Source organism: Larimichthys crocea, chromosome X (assembly GCF_000972845.2).
Source record: "Larimichthys crocea isolate SSNF chromosome X, L_crocea_2.0, whole genome shotgun sequence".
In the NCBI taxonomy this organism is placed as follows: Eukaryota; Metazoa; Chordata; class Actinopteri; family Sciaenidae; genus Larimichthys; species Larimichthys crocea.
This window is the reverse complement of record NC_040020.1, coordinates 40225887-40241014: the sequence shown is the minus strand read 5'-3', so window position 1 is coordinate 40241014 and position 15128 is coordinate 40225887. Positions and strand designations below refer to the sequence as shown.

General features: G+C 44.8%; 1 non-coding gene across 1 annotated transcript; it reads right to left on the bottom strand.

Annotated features, from left to right (window-relative positions):
• Nucleotides 1–591: 591 nt before the first annotated feature.
• On the bottom strand, nt 592–663 carry trnap-cgg (transfer RNA proline (anticodon CGG)). Its single transcript has one exon. It is a non-coding gene; the product is annotated as a tRNA-Pro (tRNA).
• Between the last annotated feature and the right edge of the window lie 14465 nt (nt 664–15128).

Here is a 15128-nt window from a genome sequence, read left to right as displayed (position 1 = left end):
ACCGGTCGACAGCTTTGTCCCGGGGGAAGCGAGGGATTCAAACGCTCCAGGTCAAGGTGCGCCGGTAATCCGGGCAGCTGTGTTACCGGGATTAAGAGGAGGCCATCGTTCTGTCCGCTGTCTGTTACCATGACGATGACCTGAGAAGGGGAAAAAAAGGAAGCTGGAGTTTAAGACAGTCGGACAAAACATCTGAGCATGGCCATAAAATTCACAGATCACACTTCCTGCTCAGATACAGAAACACGCTCGGATCAGTTTTATTTGTCAGATGTTGGTTCACACGAGAAAAGACCCAGCAGCAGCTGATATCACTGCCTAGTCCAACAGCAGTCAGCCCAGAACCAGAACCAGACCCAGCAGCAGCTGATATCAGTGTCTGGCTGCTCCATCAGGGTCCTCTTTGCTCTCTTCTCCTCTGCCATTATGTCCATAGAGGCTGCTGAAACCGGTTACATTGCCTGCTTGCCCAGCTCCTGTTCTGGCACGACACTGGCTTTCAGTGGTCCAAGCAGTCACTCTGAGTTCACAGTCCAGCCATTCACTTTGTATGTTTTAGAAGTAACTATGACATTTCTTGTCTCAAATTAAGGGCTCGGCCGGGATTTGAACCCGGGACCTCTCGCACCCGAAGCGAGAATCATACCCCTAGACCAACGAGCCACTTACGCAACACACGCTGAGCTAACATGAGCTAACAGCAGCTACAGCTGGCAGCAGTTTACTTCACTGTCCATCAGGAGAGTTGACATCAGAGGGAAACATCTTTTCATGAATTATTTGGTCCAGAAAATATCAACAATGACAAATATCTGACACAATTTAACAGATTTCTGTTATTTTGAGTCCAGAACTCACAGATGTGTTGACATTTTGTTTATTTGAGGATCTTCTTCTCTATCTTCAGAGGCAGCATTGGACGTTCAGCAAGTTTCAATGTTCCACAGTTTAGAAGTAACATTTGTCTATGACATTTGTCTCAAATTTAGGGCTCGTCCGGGATTTGAACCCGGGACCTCTCGCGTTACGTGCTTCTCCCGACCCGGAGCCCAAAGAGAAACAAAGAAAAGTTACAAAATGCTGCTTTAAAAATACTTCATTTGAATTGCCACAATAAATAAATTCACAGTTTCCAAAATGTTTTTACTGGCGTCCATACTGACAATAGAAACAATCAAAGGTAATACTTTGCCTTCAGGTGATATTCTGTTCTCAGTTCATAAATCACAGCTGATGACTGAAAGCACACAAAGTCCAATTAAGAAAAGCTGAAAGAGAGAGAGAGAGAGAGAGAGGCGAGGCCAGGCGGCGAGTTGAAACAGAGGACGTGATTGGCTTAAGTCAGTGCAGAAAGATTGTTTCCTTTGGCCCTGTGCTGCGATTTCCTGCCCTGTGATCATCTCTTCCATACGATTAGGCCGATGTGCAGAGCGTGCAGTCATATGACGCCGGCTCTGCAGACAGAGGCAGCAGGAAAACACAGCGAGGATTATCTGAGCGAAGACACACGAGGCACACGGACCATTCAGGTGGTTCAGCTACGTGTTAGCAGTGTTAGCATTGGCTCCAAGCTTTGGTTATCACACACACACACACACACACACACACACACACACATAAACAGACCTAACCAGACCTGAGTAGGGTCTATGTAATATAATTAGCCCAAATCAGTGACCTCCTTTTCAGACCCTACACAATGCCAGAGGGGCCCTGCTCTCCCTCAGCAATCTCCCAACACACACACACACACACACACACACACACACACACACACAGTCACCACAACCACTAACCTCCAGCTGGGACCTTATGGTTAATGGAGATCAGACCAGTTAGCATTGTGAGACCGTCTGCCAAACACACTGTATTCATGTGTGTGTGTGTGTGTGTGTGTGTGTGTGTGTGTGTGTGTGTGTGTGTGTGTCTGTGTGTGTGTGTTAAAGCTTTTCGTTCCCTGCAGGAAGTTATTTAGCAAAATAAAATGCCAAGAAAATAATGAACTATAAAAAGTCTTCATGTCTGTCACAACAAGAGGGAACCAGCACAGCTTGGAGGGGTTGTGGCGATGAGCAGCTGGGTAACGTATGCTCCTTTTGGGTTGAGTGAAGACCAGGCGTGCTGCCGTGTTCTGGATCATCTGAAAGGGTTTCGCTGTGCAGGCTGGGAGGCCCGTCAGGAGGCCGGTACAGTAATCGGGTCGTGAGATGACCACAGCCTGTATCAGGAGCTGGGTAGCATGTTGAGTCAGGTAAGACCTGACGTTTCTGATGTTGTGAAGTGCAAAGCAGCAACATGAGTAGAAAGGGGTTAGTTGGTCATCGGTCATGACTCCATGACTGCTCTCCACCCCGGTGTAGGCAAGACATAGGGATTCATTTTAGATGTTGATGTCATGGTGCAGGTTCAGCTGGTGCCTTCATTCATGTAGATATGTCTGAGAGGCATTCAGAGATCCAAGGTTATTGTCAGGTGGGAATGACAGATAGAGCGGTGTGTCATCTGCATAGCGGTGGATTATACAGTATGATTGCCGGTGAAGCAAAATGTAATTAAACAACACCACAGACGGAGAAAGGAGCATGTTTTTACACACAAATGTTTCAGTGCCTGATATGAACTGTGTATTCATTCCCAGATAACACTTCGTCTGCTTGTATCTTGTGTTTATTTCTCTTTCTCTCCTCCCTCGTCTTCCACTATGTGCCCCTCCATCCTCCTCTCTCTCATTACCACGGCGATTTTTGACTAATCCTGCCACTAATCCTCTGCTACAGACGTACCTGATCGAGTATTGGGGAAGCAACCTGGAAAGCCAATTGCTTTAATTAAGGTGAAGAGTCCCTGACCATTTGGAAAGGTGGGTGCCCACTGTATGTGTGTGTGTGTGTGTGTGTGTGTGTGTGTGTGTGTGTGTGTGTGTGTGTGTGTGAACACACTCAGAGAGGTTCGTCTGTCATTTGTCAACACCCCGGCGGTTTAATCTTTCCTGCCTGTTCAAGTATTAAAAGATTATGAGCGTTCTGCATGGCTTCATGCAACGCCGCATAAGGGGCTGTTTCTCCCTCCACTTCATTCTCAGAGGGGGTGAGACGGAGGCCGATGAGGGGGGTGGAGGCCGATGAGGGGGGTGGAGAGGTGGTTGTGGGAGTTTCAGTGATATTTTTAGAGTTTCCTCCAGCTTCCGATGCCAGACAGGGGAGAGAATACTTTCTGAAACTTCTGGCCATGTCACCACCGTACCACCACGCTGTGTGTTTTTAGTTCATTAGCAAACGTGCCATTGAGATTTATAGAGCAGGATGGTTTTCATGATGCATTTAATGTTGGAAATTTCACTTCCTTAGAAGAGAGATGCATAAACAACATAACCCTACTGAGAAATTCAACGTTTTCTGTTCGCTGGAGCCAGTGTGGGCAGAGGATCACTACAGGAACACCTCTAATCTTCAGAGCTTTGCAGCCCTGCAGCAGCGACTTCACCGTCCTGTAGGAGCTCTTCATCCAGCTACGGCCATCGAACTCAAAGTCCTTGTCTACATCGTCAAAATCAGCTTAATACACAGCCATGACAGTGAGAATCTTTTACTCCAACATAACAAACCCCAATGCATTACTGCACTCATGTTTCCAGTGTTGACTTCCTGCAAGGTGAGAGACGAGACTTTTCCTTATGATAGACTTACGGTGGACCTAGTGAAAGTAACAGGAAGCGTTTGATGTCCCTGTAGAGTCAGGTGCAATCTGAGCAGTCTGGTTCGATTACATTGTAGCCTGTTTTCTGTAGCGCTCTCGCTCAAATTCAAAACTTGTCCCCGTCAGTCACTTTGGCACAAAGACATGAGAAGATACCAGAGTCACCAAAGGGTCGTGGTCACGGTTAGGTTGGAAACGGAAAACTTTCAGCGATCACTGAAATCTGATGTTTTGTTGACCCAAAAAAATCCACCTCCTCCCTCGGTGGACACATCACACTGACATCTAAAGGATACCGTTGGTATTTTTTAACCTTGACCTTATTTTACCAAGTAACTAATAGTGACAAGAATATTTTGAATCGGTCTGGTATTGAGTCAGAGCTCAGCAGCTGGAAAACAACATCCTCAATACGTCCAATTCAAATCTTGTCCCCGTTGTCACTGTGACACAAAAACCTGAGAAAAAACGGTTCAGACTGAAAAATACTAGTTATCTCAGGTTATCCAACAATCGTGATCATTCTTAGGTTGTAAATGTACAGCCTGTCTTACATATTAGATGTTTTGTTGTCGTCCTCTCTTGGTGGACCATGTTTCAATATAACACCACCATTCATTTGCACACTGATGGCGCAGCCTTCGGGGGAAATTTGGGGTTCAGTATCTTACCCAACGACACTTCGACATGCAGGCTGGAGGAGCCGAAACAAGGATCTTCCGATCTGATCTTCCTGAGCCATAGTCACCCTAAAAACGCAGAGTGAATTGGTTAATTGGTGACTCTTAATTGTTTTTTTGTCTCTAGTTATGAACCGGCAACTTGTCTCAGCCAATGTCAGCTGGGATCAACTCCAGCCCCACGCTGCCCTGATGAGGAAAACAACGTCAGCTGACTTCTTTCTTTGCACCTTCATCATCGCTGCATCTACTGGAGGTCTTTGTCACTTATGCATCCGGACACTTGCTGAAATGAACAATGCTGTCGACGTTCGTCTACAGTTTTGATGCCACAAAAGAAAAGTCAGTGGACGACGATTGTTCAGGACTGTCTGACCTTTGAAGCAGCTTCAGTCAGGAGCAGAGCTACATATTTATAATCCCTGTAACATCTACAACAGTTCACATCAGGCTTGGTCCAGATGTCTGGATATTTGATACATACAGCATACAAACACTCCCTGCCCGTCTGTCCATCTGTATGCTCGTCCAGCCACACCGGGTCAGACCTACAGAGTCTATATTTCCTCCAGGCGGGCTGTGTGTGCGTTTTCATTAACACAGGCTCCAGGTACTGAGGCGAGGTGTAATAGGCTCTTTCAGCGCCTCGGCTGGCTGGCGTGCTGCGGTGATCTTTCAGCGGCTGGGCACCCCGCTAACACCTCTCTGCTCACTGCAGTCCTTCAATTAGCAGTTTATTATTACTGGGGCCCTCAGCTTCGGCCCCCAGGCGCTTATAGCTACATGCCAATACCGATACTGACAGTCTGTGAGCTTGTGTGTCGGACAGAGGTGCCGAGTGACGCCTTTCAGCAGCAGCGTTTTGATGAGACGGTGACCGAAGATGTTCCATGTGTGTGTTCGTGCCCTGTCCAATATACAGTAACAGAGTGTGTGTCTGAAAACTGCCCCAGTGTACGTGTGTCCTGTCCTGTGAAAGTATCGACGTGCCCTGCAGAGCTGTGGCAGAGTGACTCGAGTCGTTCTCACGTAACTTTAGATTTGATCTTTCATGTTGGACACCAGACCTGTTCATGTTAGCTCAATTTGTGAGCGCCGGGAAGAAGAAGAAGAGGAGGTTTTCAGGCCTTGTGTTGTGCCAGAACAGGAGCTGGGCAATGTAACTGTGCTCAGCAGCCTCGACAGCTGTAGCTGCTGTTAGATCAGTTCGTCAGCTTGGCAGTGAGCTCAGAGCGACGGGTACCCGTAAACTGCTGACAGCTGTAGCTGCTGTTAGCTCATGTTAGCTCAATCTGTTAGCTGCTGTTAGCTCATGTTGGCTCAGCTTGTTAGCTGCTGTTGGCTCATGTTAGCTCAGTCTGTTAGCTGCTGTTAGCTCATGTTAGCTCAGTTTGTTAGCTGCTGTCAGCTCAGTTTCTTAGCTGCTGTTAGCTCGGTTTGTTAGCTCATGTTAGCTCATGTTAGCTCAGTCTGTTAGCTGCTGTTAGCTCATGTTGGCTCAGCTTGTTAGCTGCTGTTAGCTCATGTTAGCTCAGTTTGTTAGCCGCTGTTAGCCTATGTTAGCTCGGTTTATTAGCTGCTGTTAGTTCATGTTAGCTCAGTTTGTTAGCTGCTGTTAGCTCAGAGCGACGGGTACCTGTCGCTCTGAGCTCACCGCTCACCACTGAGCTCACCGCCACGAACTGACGAACTGAGTGTTTGTACCAACAGGCGTTATGGACGACCAGAAGGAAGAAGAAGAGGAGGTAACCAGGCTCAGCAGCTTCTATGGACATAATGGCAGAGGAGAAGAGAGTGAAGAGGACGCTGACGGAGGAAGCTAAGAAGAGAAAAGGAGAGAGTGAGCGAGCAAGAAGCCGCCGGACAAGAGTAAATGTGGGACTGACTTTTAGTGGTTGGTGAGAGCTTGGTGAAATAAAAGGCTGAAAGACAGACGCCGAGCTGGGCTGACTGCTGCTGGACTAGGCAGTGAGATCAGCTGCTGCTGGGGACCTGGTTGTTGTTCGGCTGTTTGGCAAAGGTACCGGCGGAACGGAGCCGTCGTGCCAGAACTGGAGCAATGTAACCGGGTTCAGCAGCCTCTATGGACGTAATGACAGAAGCGAAGAGTCAAAAGTGCAAAAACAGATTTGTGCTTCTTCGTCTCCTTCATCCGTTTCCATCATAATCAAATCAACAATCATCATCTGCACGCATCTGTCATAATCAATACTAAGTCATCACAACAAGGACACTTTAAAGGACGCACATTTATATATTTATATTTCTGGGCAGAGATTAAATAAAGTTTTGTAACGAGGTTTGGGAACAAAGACTACGCCTCGAACTCATCGAAAGTACTTAAAGACATCTTATCTGTTCCCAAACCACTCCCCCCTGGTTCCCTCACGTCTTCCCGCCATCGGCCGACACCGGTCCATCTCTGAACTCCTCCATCCATCCATCATCCATCCATCATCCATCCATCATCCATCCATCATCCATCCATCCATCATCCATCCATCCATCCATCCATCCATCATCCATCCATCCATCCATCCACAACCGAGATTTCTCACATTGTCTTTGTTAGCGAACATTAAAGATTAAAAATAGTTTACAACTTCTGTTTGCTGCAGAGCTCACTCCCACACACACACACACACATAATACTGACAAATTGTGGGCTTCTGTCTGTTGTTTTTTGCATGATCAGAAACTATGCACACACACACACACACACACACACACACACACACCCCTCGCTCTCCTGCCAATGCGCTGCTGGTTAGATATTGTTAGGATTCCATTTGCCATTTACATTTTCTCTGCTTGACATAATTGAGGAATGGATGCTCTTATGAAAATTAAACTCTCAGTCCTCCTGGGTTACTGTAACCCTGTTAAAATGTAATGAGATTCTTTATGCGTCGTCTTGTGATTTTTTTATTAAATAGAATATCAGTATGACTAATTCCCCGGGCCCAAATGTGGACTGGGACACCGCATTATTGATAGGCCGGTGCATAAGTGGTCTCTCTTGGCCTGCCTCTAATGGCCTAATAATGCATTATACCAGTATCAGTGGGCCTGTGGCTTGCAGTGCTTATTGTCGTTATTGAAAACACCTGGGCGGACCATTCATCAAGGTTAAATCAGCAGGGCCCATCCGTTCATTAGGCTGTCAGTAAACATCTTTATTTAGTTTCGGCTGCCGATACTGACAGAATGGAGGCAGGAGGAGGCCTGACGAGCAGCTGCGGCCCCCCGAGCGTCCAGGAAGACGTGAAGAAGCCACGGAGCCGGGAGGCCGTGGCGAGGATCCCGGGCCCCCGCGGTTGGTCCGCGACCGCCGGACCGAGCCCCACCCCCTCCTTCCCCTCCTTGTCAATTGGACGGATGATAGAGCGTAACGGATTAGGTTGGCCGTTCCCGGAATAGAGGCAGTTTTTACGAGAGCTGTGCATTCACCGTGCATATTTATCTTCTCTGATGATTGTTTTGAGTGTAAGCGGAGGGAGAGGCTGAAAAACTGTCGGAGAATTTGGAGGCTTTTTCTCCTCCGTGACGGATGGCTCCAGGCCCTAACGAAGAAAGATTGGTCGTTTTTTTTGGGGAGGGGCCGTGGAGCCAGTGGAGAAATGATTAACCTCATTGACTCCCATCTTTTAGTTAAAGAGCAAGTTGACAAATCATCACTGCGCAGGCTGCAGGCTGCAGTATTAACATATTCATATGGATACTGCATAGCTCTAATATGACTTCTGCACCTTAAAATGATGAGTGACGCTGCAAAGACGTCCGTGTGATCGAGTTAGTCTCGTCTAAATTAACAACATATTAAGATTTCATTGTTTAGTTTGAGATTTAAAGCAGCTAGTTTTGTCATTTTAAATAGTTCACTGTAAACTGCTGACTGTGAAATTCACGGGCAGCTGTTGACGAGTAACTTACTGTAAATAAAATCACAGTAACTAACTGGCAGCAGTCGACAGGCAGATCATTTTCACAGTAACTCTATGAATACGTCGTTTTTGACTGAATACAAAGTTTACTACTGTGAAATGATTTACAGTAATACTGAATACAAAGTTTACTACTGTGAAATGATTTACAGTAATTTACTGGGCACAAACACGGTAAATTACTTAAACTTACAATGTAAAATGTCGAATTCAGACACTAAATATTCACATTTTTTAAATGTGTTTAAATGTAGTCCAACAACTGTGCTATAAATTACACACCAAATAATAAAACATTGTTAAGCTGTAATAAGACAAACCACTCAAACACACATAAATAATTCATTGTCTTCTCGTAATTAATTTCTTTACAGCCTCTCTGGGATCTCGTAGCAGGATTGGACAATTTAATGAATAAATTAGGCAGGTTTCAGAGAATAAGTGACGTCTACCGCCGTGCGCTGTAACACAAATGGGACTAAATACGGTTGACCACGACATTAACGATTAACTCAGAGAAAATTGGGACAAATTAAGCGGATGGGAAGAAAGTTTCAGGCCTTCATTTTGCTAAAAAGAAAGAAGAAGAAGAAGAACCCAGACTTTATTGGTTTGGATTCTAATCTGGAAAATGGGCTAAAAATCAAATGCTGCCATCACTGGCTTTTAGTTGGTTCGAAATAAATGATGAGGGACTTCTGAGTCAGTCGGAATGAAGATTACAAAAGCTCGGCGGTGGTGAAGAATTTGCTGACTTGTGGTCGAGAGAAACAAATGATGTGTTGGTTCATCGGTTCATCACCGGCTCTGAAATGCAGATATTTATCAGGATCTGGGTTTAAAAATCCGATCACTCTTTCTTTAACAAATGGCAGCGAGCCGAAGAACAGCTGCACTAAAAATGTTTCTCTTATTTAATATTTGTTGCCTTTTTCAGTAACTCCACAGGAGCCCGGCAAGAAAACCACCTCAGTAGGCTGCTGTGTTCACTGTTAGACTGGACGCTGCTGGTTCAGAGGTTCTGACGCCGTGTTCACTGTTAGACTGGACACTGCCGGTTCAGAGGTTCTGTTTGGTCCGGCTGTGTTCACGGGAAGGTAGACTCTTATAGTAACATGCAGGCGGGATGATATAAAACCGATCCGATCAGTTTGTGCCACAAAATCATTTCAGCTAACGCATTAGTATCAAGAGTATATAGAGACACAGTTCAAAGTCAGATCTCACACACACACACACACACACACACACACACACACCTCTGGCACACTTGGACGAGACACCATCACATGTGTGGACCGGGCGGCCGGCTGGTGTTGATGAATTGATGTGGTGGGCAGCTCTTCTTCTCCTGCCAGCCTCTGGACACAGCTCGGATTCATGGGAACCAAAAAGTTCCAGGGAACAATATATCTCTCAGTGGCCGAGGGCGGGGCGATGCACGGGGGCGTTAAAAAGAGCCGCACATGTCTGTCACTGAGCCGGGCCTCAGACCAAACACAAACAAACTGCAACAGCTCGACCCGGAGGTTCAGATACACACTTTGATGCACACACAGTCATGTAGATAAGACGTGACTCATTCAGCTTAATATCTCGTTTATGGGCTGAGGAAGACGGCGTGAAAACAGTGACAGAGTTCTCTTTGTGCTACTCGGTGAGAGTGAGCCAAAACAGGAAAAGTTGTGGGCCTGAGAACCAAAACAAGGAGCTGAAAGAGGCTAAAATGCTCTGAAGACAGCTGCAGCAGTCATGTGATCTATTCCACCTCCTTCCTAGTGTGAAGGAGAAACACGATGGTTCAACGTGGAGATATAAAAGGCAACAGAAACACAACAAGTCTTAATCTGAGGTGATTAAAACACTGATATGAAAACTGAGTTATGAATATTATATTCTGCAATTAGAGCCCCATAAATCTGACACACTGGACCTTTAACTGTCTGAAAATCTGCATTCTGCATCTGGCTCATGTAATTATTAGACTGATAATAATTCATGATGATTTATTGTGTCTTGTAACCAATGCATGACACACACTGCTCCTGACATACGTATGTCTTATTATGTGTAACACAGAAATATGCATTCAACATTTGAGGGTTCATATACATCTGATTTGTGATATTTCATTTCTTTACTGATGGATGAGTCTGTTTTTGTTTCTCGTGCATATTCATCTTTATATCTCAGATTTTAGGATGTGAAACCTTCTTCTCTTCATCTTTAATAAATCTAAGAACACTGTCATTATAAATCCAGTTAGAGTTCGTTCACCCTGACGTGCAGTGAGCGCTGGTTGTGTTCTTCCTCCGCTGACCTCCAGGGGGAGATAACAGCATGAAAAGCATCCTGACCTTCGCCACCATCAGGACAAAAGTTCTGCAGAGACTGAAGAAATCAGTCCAGACGTCCCGGAAGAGACGAGACGAACATTTTTATTTACACAGAAACACTTTGCTATGTTGGATGATTTCCTTTAAATTATGATGATATTAAACTGAAAGCATCAGGATGCGTTGATGCCCAAACAGACTTCCAATGATAACGCTGAATACTGAAATAAAAATGTGGAAAGATGAATTTTTAAACATGAAGATGCAGAAAAGAGTCAACATGTTTTAGTCACAGTGTGACCTGCATGTGGCATCAGACTCATTTTCACGTTCAGAGCGGTGCCAACATATTTTTCAAAGCGTCTGGAGACAGACAGCAACAATTAAAAGCTGTTAAGTGACCTCGTTTGGCAGCAGCACACCGGACAGCAGCAGCTCTCCTGGCAGAGTGAAGCCTTCTCGACAGCGTTCGTCATCCCGGGCCAGAGGCCCCGAGAACTTCTGAATGAGTAAAATGATTTGATTATGTTGAAGCTAATGACGAGGGGCATACTTAAATCCATCTCCACGGTTTTCTTTGCTTCTGCCCCTGATTCAGCGCGCTGTCAGCAGCTTGTTAGACGAGTTTTTACTGCAGCACTTGAGCTCGCTGAGGAATACTGAGAGAGAGCAGAGAGGTAACGATAAGACGGGGAAGGCTTGACCCACTTAGACTGGAAACCAGAGATAATGAACATGTTTCAAACTTTGCTCAGTCAATCCAAATCAAACCTCAGACGTGCAGCACCTTCAAATAAATCCAATAAGAAACATTCAAACATTCAGCTGTTTTTTGGTTTTTAATGAAATGTTAAATTAGTCAGCAGTGGTGGAAGGCTGATTAAAATACAAATACAACTATTTAAAAAAAACAGCTCCTGAGACTGATCAGATTGTTATTAATGTTGCTGCCTGAGCTGGAGACAATTTTAGATTTAGCCCAGTGGATCTGAACAAGATAAATCCTGGAGGATTAACGGGACAAGCTTGAATTTTCTTTTGTTTCTTTGGGAACTATTGAACAATTAATAAGTAAATAATAAAACTTAAATAAGATAAGATGAGATTACAGCAACTCAGAGAAACACGAGATGCAGAAGAAAATGCTCGTGGATAAGAAATAACATAGAAGAAAATCTAAAATAGACTAATAAATAAATAAAATAAATCAAATATTACCTCTACTATACTGCTTTTAATACTACTATGAGTGAAACAATATTTGTCTTCATGAAGACGTGGAATCTAAAGTGAAACTTTATGAAAAGTTCCACACCATGGATATGCAGATGTGGAGATGGTGGTGAGATGGTGGAGCAGTTTGTGGGTTCGGTGTCACAGGAGGTGAGCTGGCTCTCAGTCCACGCCCTGCAGATGGAGCTGGTAACAATAATTTGTCATCTCGAAGTGATTCCAGGAGCTTCGGGGTTAAACCGGTCCTGATCTGATTAAACACTAACAGTGACTCGGCATGTGTTAGTGTAACCAGGAAAACACAGACATGTCCACAGAACAATGTTAATCTAAGAGTCAATACAGAGCATATGGAGACATGAAGTCACCAGAACTCAACAATCAGCCTCAGGCCGAGCTCGTCCCGCCCGCACGTTAACCGTCACATGAAAGCGGCGGAACAAAGCCGGTGACTGACAGGCGGTGACCTCTCCTTCCTGCCCGTCAACGCAACAAAGACATCCGCCGTCCATTTTACAAGACAGCTGCTGCCGCTGCTGCACGGCATGAGGCCGCCCGCAACCAAAACCAAAGCAATTACTGTAAAGAAAAGGAAATCACGTTAGCGACGAGAGTGAAAGTGAAGACGGGGAATCGAGGGCCCGTTGTTCTAACATTAGCGATGCCATTGTTGTGCAGGTAAAGCCGGGCCTGCTGGGAGCTCTGTGAATGCTCGTAATACAACAAACATGTCGCGTCGTCGTGATTAAATTTGCAGGAACAATGTTCAGAATAATTTGTGTGTGTGTTTTTGTTGTGCGTCTATTTTCCCCAAGATGCATTAGGTCCAATCAGAGGACGTCAGCTGTCTTGTTACTGTCCGGGGGACGGAGATGATCCACAACCTGCAGCACAACCAGAGCTCACTGCATCACTGTGTCTTCTGCTTCATGTTTGCACAGCATCACATCAGTGTTTGTGGATGATGCTGAGCTTCTATGTGAGATCAGACATCACTTAGTCTCTGTTGTAGCTTGTACCTGATGAAATTTTGATGAAAACTATCCTGTTCTGTCACAAGGAAAAAAACAAAAACAGTTTGCACTGTAGGCTTTGTTCCCACAACTCAAGATTTTAGATTCAAATGTCTTTTTCTGTGGTTTAAATCTAAAAAAAAAATAATTCATCTGTGGTTTCATGCAGCAGCATTCTGTGCAGGACTTGAGATCAACCCACGTCAAATCAGATGTGTTTGAAGGCAGCAGCTAAATTAGAAGAGGAGAAGAAGAAAGGCCCGGCGCTGTTCTGAATGGACAGTTTTATTCTGAAGCTCATTTTGAAGCTCTGTCGTACTTCTGCAGACGTTTGGTTTGAGACAAACACGTGAAACTTTGAAGAGACGTTTATCCATGACGTCGCCCACAGAAAGTTTCTGAGGAGCCGTCGTGAAGCTCAGCGTGGTCGTTTTGGTCGCTGCCATGTTGATCTTGCAAATCTAAAAATCAAATACGTGGATCATCGGTGGAGCTGAATGAAGTCACCCACCTGTCAATCAAAGCGTCCACGCTCTTAATCCTGCATAACTTTAAGCCTTAATATAATGTGAACAGGTGAGTTGTATATAAATTCACCCTCAGTACAGTTGTCATGAACGGGGAAATTAGCTACAGAGACCAAAACTGTTTTTTGTACCAGGCTGTAAACATGTTTATTTCTGCTGTGAAGTTGTGCAGACTGCACTGAAGGTGGCTGCATGTTTATTTTAATTTATATTGTAAAATACACAGAAATAAAATGAGATTAAAAGACTTTTATTTGCCTAAAGTTGATTGGATGGCTGCCAACTCAAGTTATTTCATTTTTTAAGGTTTATTTTTACTTTTCAAAACAAAACAAAACTTTTGATGCCAAAACTAACAATTATTCTCATTAATTATTCTTTGATTAGATCCATGAATCAATACAACCTAAACAAATACTGATACAGTTTATTTTGACATCTAACGGATTAATCAAATATCAGTGACTTTTATAAAATGTTTAACCGATGACTAATTAAATTAAATTAAATTTCAGCATGCGTCTTAATGCTGTCCACCGTGTACCTGCTGAACGTGCATTTATACGTTTGTGTGTTTGCGTCCTTGCATCCCGACCGGTTCGTCTCTCCGCGTTAACGTCACTTCCTCGTCCGCCGTCGCAGGTCACGGCGGTGAAAACGACAAAGAAGGAGCGTTCAGAGCGAGATGGAAGACGACGAACGAGAAGAAGAGGAAAAAAAGAAACGTTTCAGCGCTCTCAGAGAGAGACTCCATCGGTGAGGAGCAGACCCCTCCACCCTCCCTCTCTAATCACATTACCCAAGAAAACTTTTACTTATGGCTAATGGAATTCGCTTAAAATTGAACTGCTGGGGCGAAAGTAGATTTGCATTGATCCAGATATGTATAGAGCCAAAGTCAGTCTATCTATTCTGTGAGGGAATTAAAGGCCGCTAAGCCTATAGAGCCAGACTGTATAATCCTATGTTAAAAGATCAATACTGGCTGGAACCCACGTGAGCTTCTTTCATTATGTGTGTTGTTGTTGTGTGTGTCTGCCTGAACGTACCCACATTACATGCGTGTGTGTTTTTATGAATCCAGAATTGTATATTTTAGATTTATAAATCCTTCAGTTTGTGGGAACTGGCGCTCTTCTGCTCGGCTCCGGCCTCCAGGGTTTGGCGGGTTGAAGGGGTGTGGTTGGGTTTTTTTTGCAGTCAGACTGTTAACACCATACAAATAAGCCTGGCTGCCCGGTGTTTATTTAGTCTGACACCCATCGTCTAGCGTGCCCTCTGACAGCTTTCACCTCCCGGGAAGAGCAGATGATGATGAAGAAGAAGAAGAAGAAGAAGGCTGAGTTGGCAGCAGCAGAGCGTGGGTGGGTGGGTGGGTGCAGCTCCGGCTCAAACAATCAGAAACCAATGAGATGCATCGATACAAACTCACCTGGTGTCCAAGGTGCAGCTGCATCATTCAAGAACGATCTAATGTGCCAACATGCGTGGGTTCTTGGGTAATGCTGCCATGTCAATGTTTTCCAGCCCCCTTGGTCTGAGCAATCGTCCACGATAGAGTCATTTAAAGGATTCCTACAATATCTACATGTAAGATTCAGAACAGGCACCTAAAGATACATTATCACTGTGAGGTGAAGATCATGGCTGCAAGATTTGGGTCAAACAACACGATCGCTGTGTCTCAATTCTCGTCTTT